At 39.9% G+C, this 18803-nt stretch overlaps 1 protein-coding gene across 6 annotated transcripts in view; it reads left to right on the top strand.

The window, feature by feature from the left end:
- Positions 1–2280: 2280 nt before the first annotated feature.
- tenm4 (teneurin transmembrane protein 4) overlaps positions 2281–18803 on the top strand; it is a 252402-nt gene continuing 235879 nt past the window's right edge. For all 6 annotated transcript variants that reach the window (XM_077206971.1, XM_077206972.1, XM_077206969.1 and 3 more), the window contains exon 1: positions 2281–2678. The gene's annotated coding sequence lies outside the window, so the exon portion shown is untranslated. The remainder of the gene's footprint in view (positions 2679–18803) is intronic.

Below are 18803 nucleotides of genomic sequence, written 5' to 3'. Positions count from 1 at the left end.
GCTTTTTCTTTTCTTAAGTGTACTGCATTGATCCTGGTGAGTAGTTGGCTGGAATAATGATTGTTCTCTTGGCTTACTTTGCTGAAACTCTGCAAACACAAGGCATGCACCAGCACACAAGCACTGATGCTGTCCTCAGTAGGGTGTCCTGTGCCTGAAGGGCAGCGTTTGCAATGACCTGGTAATCTGCTGTAGCCTCCGCATCCTTTGGGCTTTCATGCTTGGAGAGAAGCCAGAGCTGCGCCGCTGATGGTGCCTTCAGGCCCTCGCTGATCCAGGTGAAGGTAAGACTTGATGACAGGAGATTTGAGGGTGGAACATTCCAATTGTTTAAGCCTGCTCTCGTTTTGTACCCATATATTTACACAAAGGATTTGTGGCTACACTGGAATTTTAGTTTGAAGGAAAGTGTAGGAGATCACGAGGATGTATTGCGAGATGAAAGAAAATGAAAAAGTACATATAGTAAGATATGTACCCCCCCACCCCCCCAGTCTTCCAGTTGCCTATGTCAACCAAGGGTCTCCAAATCCCACACTGACACCTTCACAATCCCAACTTGGCCTGGCAGTTTTACATGTGAAAGCATATTTAACTTTTCACTCAGCCATTCACAGTCAGGGAGCGGTAAGAAGGCCTAAGCTGGCCTGAGATTAGCTTTCAGGGGATAATGCAGTGAATTGAACCCCACACATACCACCTTCTGGCCTCTCTCTTGTTCTCAGGGTAACCAAACATAAGTTGGATGGATAGGGACCCTTGACCATTCTTTTTAACCTTACAAAGAAGCAATGGGGAAAAGAAGAGTATTCATATAGCTTTAGATTTGAGGGCAAGGCTTAAACGGTGAGGCCTAACAAAGGAAGAGAAAGTGAAAAACACAAAGGTTGCGTCCTATATTAACCTACACATTTCTGGCATTAGAGGTTTGGGCAGAGGTTGTTGCAAAAACATTATGAGATTTCCTTCACAAGCTCACTTGTATGTGATTAAAGGGTAATTTGTAATTTCATTAAAAGTAGACATTTGAGTTTAAAGGTGACATATTATGCCCCCTTTCACAAAATGTAATATCGTAATATCATTATCCAGATCATTTATTATAGCTTGTCAAATTTGCCCCTTTTTCGGTGTGAGCAAAAACGCACCGTTTTTGTGTGTTTCCTTTATGCAAACGAGCTGCTGCTTTATTTTTTCGGTTTATTTTCGACATGCTTGCAGAGAAAGGCTTACCAAAACAAAGCTCCTGGGTTGTCACTTTTCATGTTTTCTGGGTTGGTAGATGAACTGGGGACCCAATTATAGCAATTATACCCCTTTAAAACTATTGATATGGGACATTTACAGAATTTCAAAGATGTTTATATTAATCAAATACTGTTGTATGATCTGTATTTCTATAGTTTCTATTGTTCAATAATAAAAATAAGTAATTTTATTTTATTAGTTTTATGTGAGCTATGGGCTATATAGCCTACTATAATAAAATGAGTAATAATTATTTCATCTGGTTAGAGGGGCTATATGTGAGAATTCTGATCACTTATATTCATCACTTTTTTATTGTCAAATTTTATTGTGTAAACATCTTAATGAAACATATATTATTTTATTAATTAAAACAATTAATTAAAACTTTATTAAGTAATTAAAATATATATATTTTTTCAAATGGAATTTGAAGAACCGTAGCTGGCAATACCCAATGTTTAATTTCTTAATTTGTCATAAATGTGTTTTCAAAAAGTATTTTTTTTTTTGTAAAACCTGATTATTTAAATGAGCAGTATTTGATAAGGGCAATAATAATTTTTAATATGCCAATCTATTTAAAACAAAATATAGGCATAATGCAAAATGTATTGAGACAGGTGACGTACCTTCCCAAAGGGGAACAAAAACTATTCAAAGCACAAACAAAAAAACAAACAAAAAAATTCAGGCAGAGATTTGGGGAAATTACAATTTTGTTCATGAACTATACATGATTTTTATTTACAAAAACATAATTTTAAATGTAATTGCCTTGTTGATTATCATTTTCGTAATTTTTCTCCGTAAATTAATCAAATTTATACGGTTTAGCCTACTTCAATTATTTTACAGTAAATCAGCATACAGTAGATACAGCATCATATGTACCGTATGCGGTTAGGTGTATCTTGCATGTTACCAAACACAATTTTATTGTAGTAATTTTTACACGTTTTAGCCCGCGTAAAAAGCGCTCGCGATCACGCGCGCACCCCCCTCCCGTGCGCACACATGGTACGAGCCGACTGTGGATGGTGGAAGCCGCTTGTCATTCCTCGGCATTCCCTTCTCCAGCCTCCAGCCTGTGCTCCACTGCTTTCCACTGCAAGCGCTCACGGACTCATCACTACAGCACACGGACGCTATTCGCCCTCCAGCTCTCCGCAGTCAAACACACGGCTCTTCTTATTCATGCGCACTCCTCTCTCTCTCTCTCTCTCTCTCTCTCTCTCTCTCTCTCTCTCTCTCTCTCTCTCTCTCGCGCGCTCTCTCTATGCGGCGCCCTGGACATTTTCCCTTCTATTCATTTTCCAAACGGGAGATCATGATAACGAGACACCGAAATTAAGAGCAAAACACCTTCCGGAAAAGCGACCGTAACCTCCAAGCCGCTGGATAGAAAGACGCCTTGTTCTTCAGCAATGGTGAGATGCATGTTCAATAGAGAAAAGTGCGTGTTGTTGCAGAAACAGCTGGAGCGTTTTGGTTTGGGCTGTGCGCGAGGATGCTTGATACTATTACGCACAGCCTCCTCTGTTATTTATTATGGAGCGGCTTGTAAACTTGCAGCATGGAAGTGTAGTGTAAAGTAAAGAGGGCTTGGCTGCACTCTGTTTTCCATGTAAAACCATGAATTATTGCTTAAGGATAAATGATTCATATTTCTTTTAAGCCTCCTTCTGTCCCTCTAAATAGAAGTTTGTTCTCGTTAACTAGGGCATTTTCCAGCATTTAGACTCACCACCCATCCCATACTAATGGGTGAGGGTGTACCTGCTTACTGCTGCATGTTTCATTTCTCCATGATCCTTCACTTAAGGCTGTAATATGGATGGATAACTATAGTTTAAGGATGTAGAGAACAGTGTTTGACTTTCTAGGGTGGGTTTGTTAGCGTTTTTTCTGACAGTGGGAAACTGCATTTCCAGATTGATCCTGTAAAGCAAATGGGCATTTACAGCTTTTTTTTTTTTTACCTCCTACTCTCGAACTCCCTCCTATTTGGGGTCTGAGGGTTTGTTGTGAGGGCGTGAGGGGCATTCATGGCCAATGCTGATGTATTTTATGGATATAATGGCAAATATTTGCAGAATATGCGTGGACTGACAGTACTACAGCTGGGGTAGTAACTGCAACCTGTTTGTTTCTTTGTAATTTTCATTTTTTTACTTTAATTCAGCTTGAGGAGGGAGAGAATAAAATGCTTTGAGATGTTAAATCGTTTTTTTTTTATTCCGTAACACACATGTGCATTCCTCATAACAGCAGGGCTGTTGAAAAATTTATACTGTAGTAGATTGATAGAAGAGATGTTATACAATATACATAAAGATGCACAAAATCTCTTTGGACGCTCTTAAAGTGGGGTATGGCATTGCATTAGACAAAACATCAAGCCACATTTTTTCTAAAGAAAGATGGCACACACACACTTTCAAGACAAATATTTAATACAATAAATTGATATGTTTTTAAATGATGTTTTTAAATTATAAAACGCATGGTATACTGAAGTATTTGGACACTTTGGGTTTGTCAAACGTTCATAGTTAAAGTGAACTAGTAGATAACTAACTAAAATGACCATTACAATAACCAAGGAAGCATTTGGTTAAATTGCAAAATTGCTCAGAAAATTGGATTGATATTTTGGATCATTTATCTTAAGAGGACACATTTTTTGGAGGGTCACTCTGCTTAAAAAAATACCAGATAAAAATAAATAATTAATCAGTTTTTCATCATCAGCAGGATACAGTAAAACTTTACAACAAGGTTTCATTACTTAACATTAGTTAATATCATGTAGCTAATGTTTCAAACAAAATATGTAGCTTCTTCACTACCAACAAAAATGGATCCACAGCAAAGCTCCATTGGCTCTACACTTACTGTCGTACAGCTGAAGACTACCTTAAAGGGATAGGCTAATTCACCCAAACATTTCAAATGGATCACCCTCATGTCGTTCCAAACCCGTAAGACTTTCGTTCATCTTCAGAACACAAATAAAGATATGCTTGATGAAATCTGAGAGCTTTATGTCCCTCCATTGACAGCTACGCAACTACCACGTTCAACACTTTTGTCAAAACAACATGCATGCATCGTGGAGATGAATATTTTTTAAATGAAGTGGTAAATTATGTTTTTCACTCACTTCACTTCATAAAACTGAGGTTAAACCACTGGATTATTTTAACGATGTCTTGACTATATTTCTGGGGCTTGAATGGTAGTTGCATAGATTGTCAATTAAGGGACAGAAATCTCAGATTTTATTAAAATATCTTTATTTGAGTTCCGAAGATGAACGAAAGTCTTACAGGTTTGGAAGAACATGATGGTGAGTAATTAATGACAACATTTTCCTTTTTGGGTGAACTAACCCTTTAACTACATTAGTTAACATTGAACTAACAATTAACACATTTTGTACAGTTTTTATTATTCTTAACATTTACTAATACATTTATTAAAACCAAAAGTTCTGTTAAAATTAGTTAATGCACTATGAGCGAGCAATTAATAATTGTATTTTATTACCTTTCATTTACAAAGATGAATAAAACGCTGTAAAATAAATGTTTGCTAATGCATTAATTAAGGTTAACAAATGAGACCTTATTGTAAAGTGTTACCTTATAAACCTTATCATGGCTTAAATTGAGTTATTAATTAATGTAAAATTGTGTACGCCTGTGTTTATTTTGTGGCAGCTCAGGGTAACAAGCTTCGTGGGGTTAAATTCGTGAGACCCCAAGTTCTGTAGTGTGGCGTGAGGTGTTGTGTAGCGGTACTAAATGAGTCTGAAGTTGGTGGGTCCCCATGGGTTTGACCTTTCGAGGACGGCCCTGTATTCTCCCGGTTGTCATGGTCCAAGCTGATGAGGACTCTGGGATGGTCCCCACAAGCGAGCGATTTCCATGAAAAGAAAAGCTCAGGCAATTCTCCCTTTGTTCGCCCTTACAAAGAGAACGAAGATAAACATCAAGCTAATTTCTTCTCTCTTTTATCTTATTCTAATCATTTCTCTTTTTACATTAGGCAGTGTGAATTTACTTCTCAAGAGTGATCTTTATGAAAGTTAACTTGTATGTGGACGTTTTGACGGATAGCGTTACATAATTTGGATATTTTTGCTAATGAATTCACCAAAATGTCAATTTTTCGAATAGTCCGAGCTCTTTCATGTGGGTTTGGTTTGGTTCCATAAACTACTGACTTGTTTGAACCGCAATGAGATGAAACAATGATGGAAACAAACCAATGAATTGCTTGCGCTCCCCAGGGACTTTCTATAGGGATGCGGAGGCTCTCATGTAATAAGGCTTCATAGCTGAGCTATTGTGAAGGAGTGTCGACATCAATGGAAGGTGGACTCACAGTGTGTGAAGTGTTGTTCATTGCACCTTCCTCTTATTAAGGAGCCCCAGAATTGCACCCCTGCCAGGTCTCTTTAAACCTGCAGTTCTAGAAACATCTGATCACGGTCTTCACAAGACTCTTTTGCAGAGAGGCAATTTTCTTGCTCAACCACTGCTCAGAAATACAATCGAATACACCAATTTTAAGAAGAAAACGTCATTTGCTTACTTTTGGGATTGTTCCTGCAAGTCCACGAATCACGATTAGTCAGTTTTTCCTTACACATTGTTAATGGTTATCTGTAATTTTAATTAAATGTAGAGGCAACTAAATAAATAAACCATTTGTAGCCTCCCGAAAAAAAAACAGAAAAAAAACCCAAATGTTTTGGCACTATCAAAATATTGCTCTATATGTTTGAGCAACCTGCCTAACAAAGCAACATTGGCTCAACCTATGGTGTGATTTTAGGGGTGTGGCTATCTTCCCAACCAATGACAGATAAGGAGGGTTCTTGAGCAAAACTGTTTGAAAACCAACCCAATCTCATGAGAAAGCATTATTGTTTTACACGTTGGGGATTTTGTTTAAATAAGTACGAAAACTGTAGTATATTTTAGAAAAAAGTGGCATGAAGGTCCATCCCTAAACCTAACACATCAGTGGGGTGTAAGATTGTACGAAAAAATATGAATATGATCGTAGAAATTCATATGTATTACCCAGTAAGTCGCCAAAACTTAAAACTGATGATCTGCCGTAAGAGTGAATTGTTGAAGCAAATGTCATTATATTTTGCAATTCTGTTAAAAGGCCATCGTCCTCTTATATGCGTTAAAATGTTGCGTACGCTGAAATAAAATTGGTGTAGGTTTTACTTTGAAACCATTTTCACTTTCAGTTTTCAATTGCTAGTAAATTTCTCAGATAATTACAAACATAATTGCAAGTAACACATTGATTTAATGTGAATTTTTGAATTAGACTGAAATGGTATCTTCTTACTCCAATAATCTTATTTATTTACTTCGAAAACTAAGTTTATATGTGTGTATGCTGTTTGAACTCCAGTAGAGGCTCAAAATGAAGCTTTAAAGGGATAAACAATCCTACCAAGAAGTATCTACATAGACACATTTGCTTTTGACATCATGGCATTAGTTTTCAGAAGCAGAAAGCAGAGGTCGGTCATCAGATTATGAAGAACGTAATCAGAACTGTAATACTGTGCCAGATCCTTTCGACAACACAGCATAGTAGTGTGTCCATAAGCTAAAGTTAAGTACACTGCTGGGTACTAAGGAAAATAAGGAAATAAATAATAATTGTGGTGCAGGGGGATGGTTATAAATAAACATATACGCAAAATTGGATCAATGAACTGCATTATTGCGGTGACCTACTGTGTGCTCAGTCCATTTGAGATCAATGTGAAAGTTGTGTGACCCTCACTGACTGCTAATGCAATTAGGCCTTTATTGTGTCAGTTTATAGTGCTGTAAATACCACCACCCCCGTTATTCACCAAGATTAAAAGCAACGGCTACAACTAAACCATAAACACCAGTTTGGCCTAATGGCCACTTGTCAGTTTGTTAGTTTGTCAGTTTGTTTTTTCACAAATGAATCAAATGTCTAATTTGTAAATGTGATAGGATACCTTGTGTGTTTGTTTTTGCTCGCAGTCATGATGGCAATGCAAATGAAGCACATAAATCAGCTCAAATACTGGTGTATGAAATTCCTATTTCTTTAAAAATGCAAACTATAATGTATCAAATTGGGAATATTTCATTTAATGTACATAATGTGTATATACATATATATATATATATATATATATATATATATATATATATATATATATATATATATATATATATATATATATATATATATATATATATATATATGGATATTTGACCAAATTCGAAAGGTTTATGCTTAGAGATGCAAGAAAAAATGCAAAATCTTTCGAAAAGATGATTTTACCTGGATTTCAGTTTACAAAAGTCTAAACTTTTTAATAAATGCAAAATCTTTAAGAAATGCAATCGGTCTTCATTATTTTGATATATCTGAATGTTTATTTGATCTAGAATAATAATGTATGGATAATTTGACAAAAGTTGATTTTATGATAAGAAATGTGAAATCCTTGAAATGCAAGAAATTTATGAAATCTTTACAAATGTGTGTGTATGTATATATTTGCATTTCTAAATTTTTTCCATTATCTGCATTTGTAAAGATTTCGCACATTTCTTGCATTTCTACATATTTCATATTATAAAATCTTATCTGCAGATAAGACTTTTGTGAACTGAAAATAAACAATACTTGGATTAAAAGAAAATACATAACTTGACAGAATATTTTATGCAAAAAATAAATATTTTCTTTTTTTTTTACATAAGACATTAAGGCATCTTTTCATCAGGCATCATTTTTTGCATTTATATATAAAATAGTTTAGAGCTTTTTGAACTACAATAACATTAGAAGAAAGATGTCATGACCAAATAAATATTTTATATATATTTAAAATACATGTTTAGAATATATATCAGTTTTTAAAAGTCCCCCAAAAGTCTATCAATACACTTCAAATACCCTTCATAAAGATAAAAAAAATGCCTTACATTTCAATTTAAGCTAAAGTTACCTTTTTTTCTTTTTTTTTAAATTGTGATAATTGCCTGAAATAACACTTCTCCTGAAATCCTGCAAAGACCAACAACCAACAGCTTCCGCGGCATCCGGTAATTAGCACTCGAAAAGGTCTTACTCGCGACTCTACGATGCCTAAATCAAAACAATACATCATCGTTTCCCACCTCTGTTTGTCTAAACGGCGTCTCTCTTTGACAGGAAGAGAAAATCTTACTGTAAATCAAGCTCATTGTCACGGTCAACTTGTTTTGGGAGGAATCCGCTAATTTCCGCACGCTCAAACGACCAGAGCTTTGCTTTGTCCCTCTCAGACGGCGTATAAATCACTGTCATTCGGGACAGTTGGTGCATGAGCTTGGCTTTACGAACGCAGCCTTGCCGTTCACCTTCTCAACATGAACGCTATTAATGGCGATGATGAGCGTAAAGGGTGCAGGGGGTGTATTTGCTTGCCTCCAGCATTATGTTTAGTTGAAGCTGCAGTCTGTCATGCTGTGATTTATCGTACATAAGGCTAACGGCAGCCTGTCGAGATAACCACGTATTATTGGACTTGAAAGTTGGTAGAGTGGGGAAAAAAAATATCCATAGCGCTCCTCATTTCCAGAATCACTGAACGGTGACTGGTCAACTGAGCAGTGGAGATTTGCTGAATGAGGGCATTTTCGCTCTCTTTTTTTCTTTAGTGAAACTTGGTTAATCTTTGGGAAATTCTCATTGAAGGAGACACATTCTTGGTATGGCAACGCAGCTGTCAGGGCTTTGCGGCATTACTTTTTAAAAGTGAAGTGTAGCTGGGTGTTTTTATGAAATGTGACTCTAGCTTTTCTGTGTGTTGGGGGAAAGAAAAGCTTTTTTTTCACTCCACTGGGCTTGGACATTGTGTATTCTAAAAGTGGGATCAGGAACAACAGCTGCCACATTTACATTCAAATGACTTTCAAGAGGTCCTACTTCGTAGTCTGGGCACCTATTCCCATGCAATTTCACCAGGTATACTCCCTCCAATCTGGGATGCTGACTGCCCAAGCAATTTTATGCCTAGAATGAAACAAATCTAACTGCAATTCCATATTTTGCATAGAAGCAACGATTTAGGAGGGTTGAGATTTTTCCCAGAGAAATGAGAGAGCTTGCTTGTAAACCCTAGGAAAGAAAATCTCAGTTGTTTCTCCTTGACTGCAATGAGATTACATGGGGACTTTTGCTTAAGTCTTTGGATTCTCAGAAGTTTCAACTAAGAAAAAGACCCATAAGTTCACGTTTCCTCTCAAGATATTCATCAATATCATTGTCACTGTCAGGCTGAAACCATGTGTTCAAAACGGCTATTTTTAAGAAAACGGAAAGAACACTGTATTTTTTTAAAATAATTAAACACTATGTTGTAAAAATTGATATAGGGGCTTTACACTTGTATGTGTCATTTTATTATTAATATTTTACCAAAATCAAGCTCAGATAGAGTTATGAGGTTTTTGACCAGCGAATTTTAGACATGCGTGTTTTGCCCGTCATTAGAACGTCATCAGAAAGTAAGTTCATCACATTACATACAGGATATAAAGTTTACTGTAGCTATGTAGATGTTCAGTTCTCAGTCGTTTGGCCAAAATCTAATTTTATTAGAAGACGAAGTGCTACGCGCAGGGTATTTATGACAGTACTGGCTATGACCTGACGACAAATGCTAGACTAAGACACTCTTCTCCACCCCTCAAATACATAAAACATTAGCCTTTATATATCATGTTTCTTGATTAAAGAAAATGCTGTACTTATTCAATCAACCAGTTCTTAATTTACCATTGCATTGCAAACAAGCAGAGATGCGACCGACAGCTTGAGGATCCAATGGAGATACGAAGTTTAGTCACAGGCTCTTTTTAATACTTTTCATTAGTTAAATAATTGCAAAAACCACAGACAGATGTAAAGAGTGACCAATGGTAATGACTTGTGAAAAAAAGATGAAATATGGAAATTGGAGGTTTCAGCCAGACATAGACAATAATATTGATTTATTGAGCTCAAACAGCACAGCATGGCGGTAGTAACACCAAGGTCACGGGTTTGATTCCCAAGGAATGCAAAAACTGATCAAAATGTGCACCTACTGTAGATACAATGCAAGTCGCTTTTGCAAAAAAGCATCTGCCAAATGCATAGGAAATGTAGGGTAAATATATTGTTAATACCTTGTCTGTATTTATTATCATTGGTTGATGTTTTTACGTGTTGATTTAATTTATTTTTTACACTTACCTTTGACTTGATCTAACGCTCACTTAAAATGAATCTTTAAAAACCTTGGCAGTTTAATACCACTTTTAATTTTAATCTTTAGCTATTCTCAAAATTAAAATCCATTTTTTTATGCAGGACATTATGATGTCTGAATTCAATTATAGCTTAAAAAAATATCTGTTTTGTAATATTGGCCATTTATGGTCATTGACGAGAACAAGGAATTAATTATTAGCTTTTTTTTTTTTTTAGACCAGTAGTTCAATATTGGGGCAATTTACTCTAAGTTTCTGTGATAAAAAGGTGCATATATATGAAACTGAAAACTTCAGTTAAATCTCAAGAGATTTGAAAGAGAAACCTCTGAGCAATACAGTTTACCTCTGGGAAGTTATTTGTTACCCTTAGAAAAGTCCCACAAATGCAGATCACCACGGCATCGTAAGTTGAAAGCTGAAGTCGATTTGAAAAATAGCAATTGAAATGTTGAAATGGTAAAACAAATGATGGGTTTGCTTCGGTTGACATGCGAACGCAATGCCTGCTTTGAACGCTGGGTAATTAATCAATTACTGGCTATTTGCCATCCGCAGCAGTACTGTGCCAGAGTGAGGTCAGACTTGAGGTTTCTTCATTTATCCTTGTATACTGTGGCATTGTCTGTTTTGTTTGAGCAATGCTAATGCACATCATGGCCTGTAAATGACCTTATTACTCATCTCGGGAAAGAAAAAGATTCACATGGATGTTTAATACCAACTGTTTTTCTTTGTTGGCCAATTGGTTGAATAGTTAGGTGATGAATGAATCTTCGCGCCGTTGTGTTTTGATAACAGTCAACACTCGGCTTTTCGACCCCAGGACCTTTTGTGTTGGAGCCTAAAACTTCTGCCTCCCACAGTCCTATGGGGTCGCCGCCTCCTGCCTTGACTCACCTTTGTGGGGATGTTTAGATGCAGAGAAAACTGAAGTAGGTTTTACATTCTCACAGAAAATGCTGCTTGTCCATATGTGGGTGGATGCCAGAACATCGCTGCGGTTGAATGTTGCTAGTTGGTTTCTAGGGAGGGACCAGTCCTCCCAATGTCTGTATGATTTTTAGCACAAATGGTGGGTCAATGACTGGATCCATTATTTATTTGCATAAATACATAATGCATTTTATACAATGACTTGACAACTCAACTACGGTGGGCGCTTTTTTTTAAACTTATGAATTAAGATTAATTCTGACTGTTGTTTTTTGTGTGGGGGGTGGTATGTGTGTGTGTGTGTGGGAGGGGGAGGGGGGGTGCATAAAGTAAAAATCAAGGTGAAGAAAAAGATTTGTTAAAAGATTGAATTCTTACTCAACTAATAGTTAAGCATACTCTTTCATTTTCTTAAGCTAACAGGCAAAATCTATTTTTTCAGGAACAATACAAGGATTACATGTTTTAAGAACTTGGCACACGTGTTTTAAACTGGATGTATAAGGGTTTTTTTTTTGTTTACTTTTCTTCCAAAATCATATAGAGTTAATGGTGCAAAGACACATATCCATATTTTTTTCTGATCTATTACTTTTTCAGAAATGCATAAAAATGCAATTCATATATATATATATATATATATATATATAATGGCTTGGCAACTCTGAGTATTTTTTATTTAATTTCTGAAATAAAATATTTTTATTTAATTTTTTGGGCGGATATAAAGCAAAATTAGGGTGATTTATACAATTGTATTGATCTCATGAGGGGGGAAAATTAAAAGAATGACATTCTTGAAGTTAAGCAATGATGTAATCTTTTGTTATAATTTTTCAGTTCATATTTTTATTTTCAGAAGAAATACAAAGATTACATTTCTAAAAACTTGGAACATGTGTTTTAAACTAGATTTTTAAAATATTTTTTACTTTTCCAAAGATGATTTTTAGTACTAACAGAGCCAGAGTTACGTGGGATAATGACATGATGTTAATTTTGTTTGTCCAGATCTATTAATTTTTGGAAATATTTAAAAATGCACATATACAAAGGCATGACAACTTAACTATGAAGAGTATTTCTGAATAAAAAAAAGCATTAGATTAATTAGCTGCGCAGTACCTGGTTGCCTTGTCCGCCTAAATGAATTATAAATAAACATTAAAAACTAGTAGGCTATTTGCAGTATATTATATCGTTTTGGACATAATTATTCTGCACTGAAATGACACACTCTGTCGGCTCTGACAGTGTTGCATCACGTGCACCTGCGCAACATCATAACCTATGATTTCCGAAAATAGTACTATGACAACTAGTGATATCAGCACAAGAACTGTTGAGGAATTGTTTTTGTCGTATGTTATAATAACTGACAGACAGTCACACTATAATTTCAGCCGCTCTGTGCATGTCCTCGCACAGAGCGAGGCTGAAGCTCAGCTTCGCGGCTGAGTCACGAATATTGACTTAAAGCTTTTACTCTTAAACACACAAGGCACGTCCACTTTAATAAAAAAAAGTAGACAATTCCTTCCATGATATTATTTTTGTGTTTGGATGATAGAGGAGGTTTAACATCCAGCGTGGTCTGGGTGTGTCTGGGGGATATGCTACCGTCGTTGCGGGCGGGTGCGCATGCAGTTATAAAATGATTATTAGACTAAAACATTGAAATATGCCAATTCTGATATGTTCATATTGCCTACTCAAAACAGACGGGGCACCCTAATGCAGACAAGTTAGCTTACCGTTGTTAGGTGATATGCCATGTTTGTAGTCGAGCTGTGATATGCAAAGTGTTGCTTGCAAACTTTGCTTTCGACTTTTTTTCCGTTATCTATTTTTGTAAAATGCTGCCACACTGCCGATGTCTTTGACATGGTAAAGGAGGACTGACTGTAAATTAAACGCTCACAATTAAATAAATATTCAGCAAACCACCAGACCAAGGCCTTCTAGTACTTTCTTCAATCTGTCTCCAGTGGGTTGGGCTAATCCAAAAAAAGTGAAAACAAGGGGGGTGTTCTGAAGACAGACTGTTACATGTGAAACAGGGGTGCTCTAAAAACACCCCCATTAGCAATAGTGCTTTCCACCTGATGAAATTAACACGGCAAAAAAACGACCAATCAGAATTTAGCTCGAGCCAAAACGTATCGACCAAAAGATTACAGCCCTAGTATGAAGTAAAAATCAGGGTGAAACAACTGTCTTGATAAAGAAAGAATATAAACAATTATGATTTTATTTCTAAGAACATGGCATGTGTGTTTTTAACTAGATCTTTTTCCCTTTTCTTCATTTTGAACACTCTTGTTTGTCATTGACCCATGTGCCAAAGTTTAATGCTTAAGGTCAGGAGGTTGTTCAGTCCCTGACCCCAAATATGAGCAATAGTTATTCGTGCCTTAGCAGACACCTAATGAACATCTTTGTATGATATTGATTTATTTTCTCCTCCCTGAAAGGCCTGCCTAATGTTGCCTCTCAACAGTGGCTTTTTCCTTGTTCTTGCTGGAGGATCTCATTGTTCATACCAGGCAGAATCGGCTCTTGAAGTGGTCTTTGGAGAGGGGGCTTCGTGTGAAAGGAGGAGGTCTTAATTTGTGCACTTGAGCCTCTTTCCAGAGTGGATGGAGGTTCATGTTACCTCACTTGTTCTGAGAGAAACAGTGCGTCCATTGTGTGCCGCATTTCACGCTACACATGTAGCAATTTCTCTGATGATTCACATAAGTCACTGGAAGCTAATCGCAATCTCCTTGAATGAGTCTTAGATTTCAGCTTTTGTCGCTGGAGCTTAATTTACTGTCACAAACTTGAATGCGCCTCATACGTTTCCGCTCAGGTGTCTGGAAAAACACCTCCTAGAACGGCCCCGTCTGTCTGAAGTATGTCAGCCGTAGATCTTACAAGGTGTTTTTTGCAAGTGAGTATTATGTGTGCTTGGCAATTATTTAAGCTTCTTTCCAGGACTAATAGAGGAAATTGGAGCCATTATAAGATCATTGAGGCTTTACAGGCTTAGGACTCGGATATAAAAGCCTGTCTCTGAATTTAGACCCCTTTAATGACAATGGGAAGAGAATTATAATGTTACATTTAGAGAACAGATGCTAAATTATGGAGGCACTGCAAAAAAATCAACAAAAAAAATCCTCAATTTAAGAGCCATTAGTCGGAGATGTGGTACATCAGTTGAGATGTGGTGCTCATGTGGCCTAATTCCTAGAAAACGTCTTAAAAATGTTTTTTTAAATAACCTCCTAAAGCTAGGATAACCTCCAAATTGTCTTAAACCCTCAAGATGTTTAAGTGATTTTGTTAGATAATACGAATGAGGGCCCGAGCACCGATGGTGTGATTGCTCCGTTATGACATGCCAGTTATGGCATGTTAATGAATATCACAAAAGCTATGTTTCCATCCACCTATTTTTATGCACATTTTGGGATATCGCATTAAAAAATGCTGGATGGAAACCGCAAGATGCGCATAAAAAATATAATGTGCATAAAAAACTTGTGTGGTCAATTGAGTAAAAAAACAAAAACATGCGCATAAACTAAAAACCAAATTTACAGAATAAATTCCTTGATGCGCATAAAAAACGTCCTGGTTGCGTATGCAACCCACCGTTCCCTGAAGGAGGGAACGGAGGACGTAGTCGACGCGACTGAAATGGGATCACGCTAGGGAGCCTATCATCTTCGAGTACTATTGAACGAGCCAATGTAATTGGCGTGCGTGATTCGCATCACACACTCCGCCCCCGCGGCGCGGGTATAAATACGGAAGTGGATGCACGCACTAGTTGCTTTTCGCTGAGGAGCCGAGAGTAACCCGGGGTCAGCGGTGGTCCAGCGGTAGTGGCAAGGGGACTACGTCCTCCGTTCCCTCCTTCAGGGAACGGTGGGTTGCATACGCAACCAGGACGTTCCCTTTCAGTCGATAACGTCGGACGTAGTCGACGCGACTGAAATGGGATCAACCATTGAACACGCCACTAACGCTGCCACCTTCCAGTGCCTAAACCAAAGCCTCCTGATGCCCCCGCAAACTTAAGGCGGGGAAGGACAGGGCTTAGGCCAGGGAAGTCACTGCTGTTCCTACAGGACCACTGGGAAAGCGTTCCCCGTACGTTGGAAGGAAGGGACGCTGCGGAAGCCACATCCAACCCGAGGGAGGAAATGTGGAGAATACACATATGAACTGGGCGGAAACCGGGCAGTCTAACATATGGAATGTCACTGGGGTGGCTCCAGCCTAAGACGGGGGGAGACACACCGGACAGTGACGGCAGAGAGACTCTGCCGAGGGAAGACACGGGCTCACCGCAGGGAGCCGTATCGTGGAAGAATACACATATGGGGTCACCGAAGGGACCGCAACATATGGACCCAGCCTAACACAGGTTCCACACTGCTTACGAGTGGTAGGCCTAACACCAGACGTTCCGCACGTCCGACGTCGGAGGGGTGTGGAGGAACTCAACAGGGTTCAATTTTAAGGGAACTCAACTGGAGTAAAAAGGCGCACGTATCCAGTCCATAGGAGGGGAATGGCGCAGCAAGCCGACACTTGAACCGGGCTCACGGTGAAACTGGCTTCATGAGAAGGGAGCCCACGGGAAGCAGCGGTTCAACCAGGTGTCGTCCAGCCCCCAACTCTAGAATCTGTTTAGCAAAGTATATCGTCAACGCCCAGGCGGAGCCCTTTACACTCATCATAGAGGAGCTCAACACCTAAGTGGACATGTTGCATCTCGGATCTTTGCCGAAATGAAGGCAAGCACTAAGTGCAACTTTGCATGGAAACAGCCTTCCCTCTCTGCTGCATTCCAACAGATATTTGAAGAGCTGGTCTGAGGTCTATGACTTGCATTCTGTACACGTCCAAGCAAACGGACAGAGAAGCCAGGGCTGGATCTGCCTCCTCCAGGGCAGCGCTTGCAGGCTCACCACCTGCTCCTATTACGGGAGAGGTAGGAACCTTGGGCACAATCCGAGCCGGGGTCTCACCTGTGAGAGTTAGCCGGCCCAGACTCCAGGCACAATACGTTGACCGAAAGCGAGCAAGTCCCTACCCTCTAGTAGAGACCACGCGAGCAGGAGAACTGATATAACAGAATTTTTAACTCACTACCTGCAGTGGCTCAGGGGCGGTCTCTGCAGTGCAGTCGCACCAGGGACAAGGCCCAAGAGGATAAAGAGGGACACAAGGATTTACAAGACCTTGCTCCTCAGGAACCTGACGACCAGAACGTGCTTCTGCATACTTCTGCAACATGATGAGCGTCGTTTAAACACCGAGGCAACATCATTTTGAGGGTGATTTAGGAAAACAGCCTACTGCAACCCATTTTGCAGGAAAGAGAGCACTGAAGTGATCGAAAGCTTTCAGGATCTCCTCAGGGGAGAAGACGCACTCAACGACTAGGTTCCACTTCTAAAGGCGTAAGCACGCTACCCAATTCTAGGGGGTGCTCGCAGAAGTGATGGTAACTAACACATGTTCTTGTGATAGCCACCTGAACCTCCGCGTTCGGATGTAAGACCGCCCGGAATCTCCGGGGGAAGAACGCGTGTGCCATCGTGCCCCGTCCCCGAATCCAGGGGAAGTCAGGAAGGCTGTTGAAGGGAACCAGGTCTAGTTGGGCCAATGAGGGGCAACTATGAAGACCTGTTCCTCTCCTGACATGGCACGTAGGTGCAAGTGACGGGCGCAAAAGACAGGAGCATTGCTCAACACAACATGTGAAGATCACTGGGCTTCAGGAGCATTTTCTGCTCAGCACTTGGGTGTGACAAGTTCACTGAGCTTCAGGAGCATTCCTGCTCAACACCTGAGTGTGATAAACTCACCGAGCTTCAGGAGCATTTCTGCTCAACACTTGAGTACGAAGAACCTCACTGAGCGACAGGAGCATTTCTGCTCAGCACTTGAGTGTGACAAGTTCACTGAGCTTCAGGAGCATTACTGCTCAACACCTGAGTGTGATAAACTCACTGAGCTTCAGGAGCATTTCTGCTCAACACTTGAGTGCGAGGAACTTCACTGAGCACCAGGAGCATTTCTGCTCAGCACTGCGTGTGATGAATTCACTGAGCTACCTGTGATGGACTCACTGAGCTACAGGAGCATTGCTGCTCAACACCAGAGTGCGATGAACTTCACTGAGTTTCAGGAGCAAATCTGCTCAACATGAAGAGTGATGATTTCACTGACTTGCAGGCGCAAGGCGACCATGAGTCGCAGTCACTTTTAGAAGGCTCACTGGGGTTAAACGCATTTCTGCGGGCCCCTGGGGCCGCTGAGTCCCAGTGTATGTCCAAGGGTAGTCCGCTCGGTTTACCCAAACACTGGCGGAAAAATAAAACCGGGGGGGCAACTGAGCGGCCCCGGAATGGTCATGACCCAGCCGGACCCAGGGGATGGAGTCTCCACTTGCCCTGGCTATAACTGTCGTGAGGCTCGATGGCGGCACGATTGAGTAAGCGGGAGGAGTGGAATAAGGCGCCCTCAGAAGCGTCTGACTCCAAGGAGGAGGTGACGGGTGAGTTTGTGACATGCAAGGGAAGCTTGCGCAACGGTCGCAATGTCTAACAACTCGAGGCACGAATGCCCGTGTAGTCGGGGGTCGCCCAGGCCCCCATTAAAACACGCCCTTTGTACCTGGCCGCTCTGTTGAAGAGGGTTTGGCAGCAGACCGGGATGAACTATAGTCACACAGGGTGAGCTGCTCTGCCACGGTCACCTCGGGACTCGATCGTGAAGCTAGCGCTGAAGCGGTCACATATGGAGGGAGCCAAAGGCTGCGACTACCATATACCCCAGGAGCCTCTGAAAGTTCTTTCAGTGGGACCCTTTCTCACTTCAACACCAGCTGAACACATTCTCATTGGAGAGACATGTTGGACCGAGTACCTCTCCAAAACTAGAAAAGAGATACTCAGCCCGTGGGCGAGATTACTCTCTTCCAGTTGACCTGAAGACCCAACGGGCTCTGGAGCACTCGAGGGGAAGGACACTGTACTGATACTCCACCCTTAGACGCAACACACAGGATGGCCTGCGGTGCGGGAGGTAGAGATCTGAAGCACATGTCTTTCAGGTCAAAGCTGCAGACCAATCTTGGGCCAAGATGGTCACGACCCACCACCTAGTAGCACGAAGAACGAGTTTACAACTGGCCTTCGTACCGGCTGGAGGAGCGGCTATATCAAATCCTTCGCCAGCAGGATAAGATAAGCACGCACAAGTCAGGAGCACTGCTCAACACTC

This window comes from Siphateles boraxobius, unplaced genomic scaffold, assembly GCF_051911475.1.
Source record: "Siphateles boraxobius isolate OS27281-9 unplaced genomic scaffold, OSU_SipBor_1 6, whole genome shotgun sequence".
In the NCBI taxonomy this organism is placed as follows: domain Eukaryota; kingdom Metazoa; phylum Chordata; class Actinopteri; order Cypriniformes; family Leuciscidae; genus Siphateles; species Siphateles boraxobius.
This window is presented reverse-complemented; position numbering and strand designations above follow the sequence as displayed.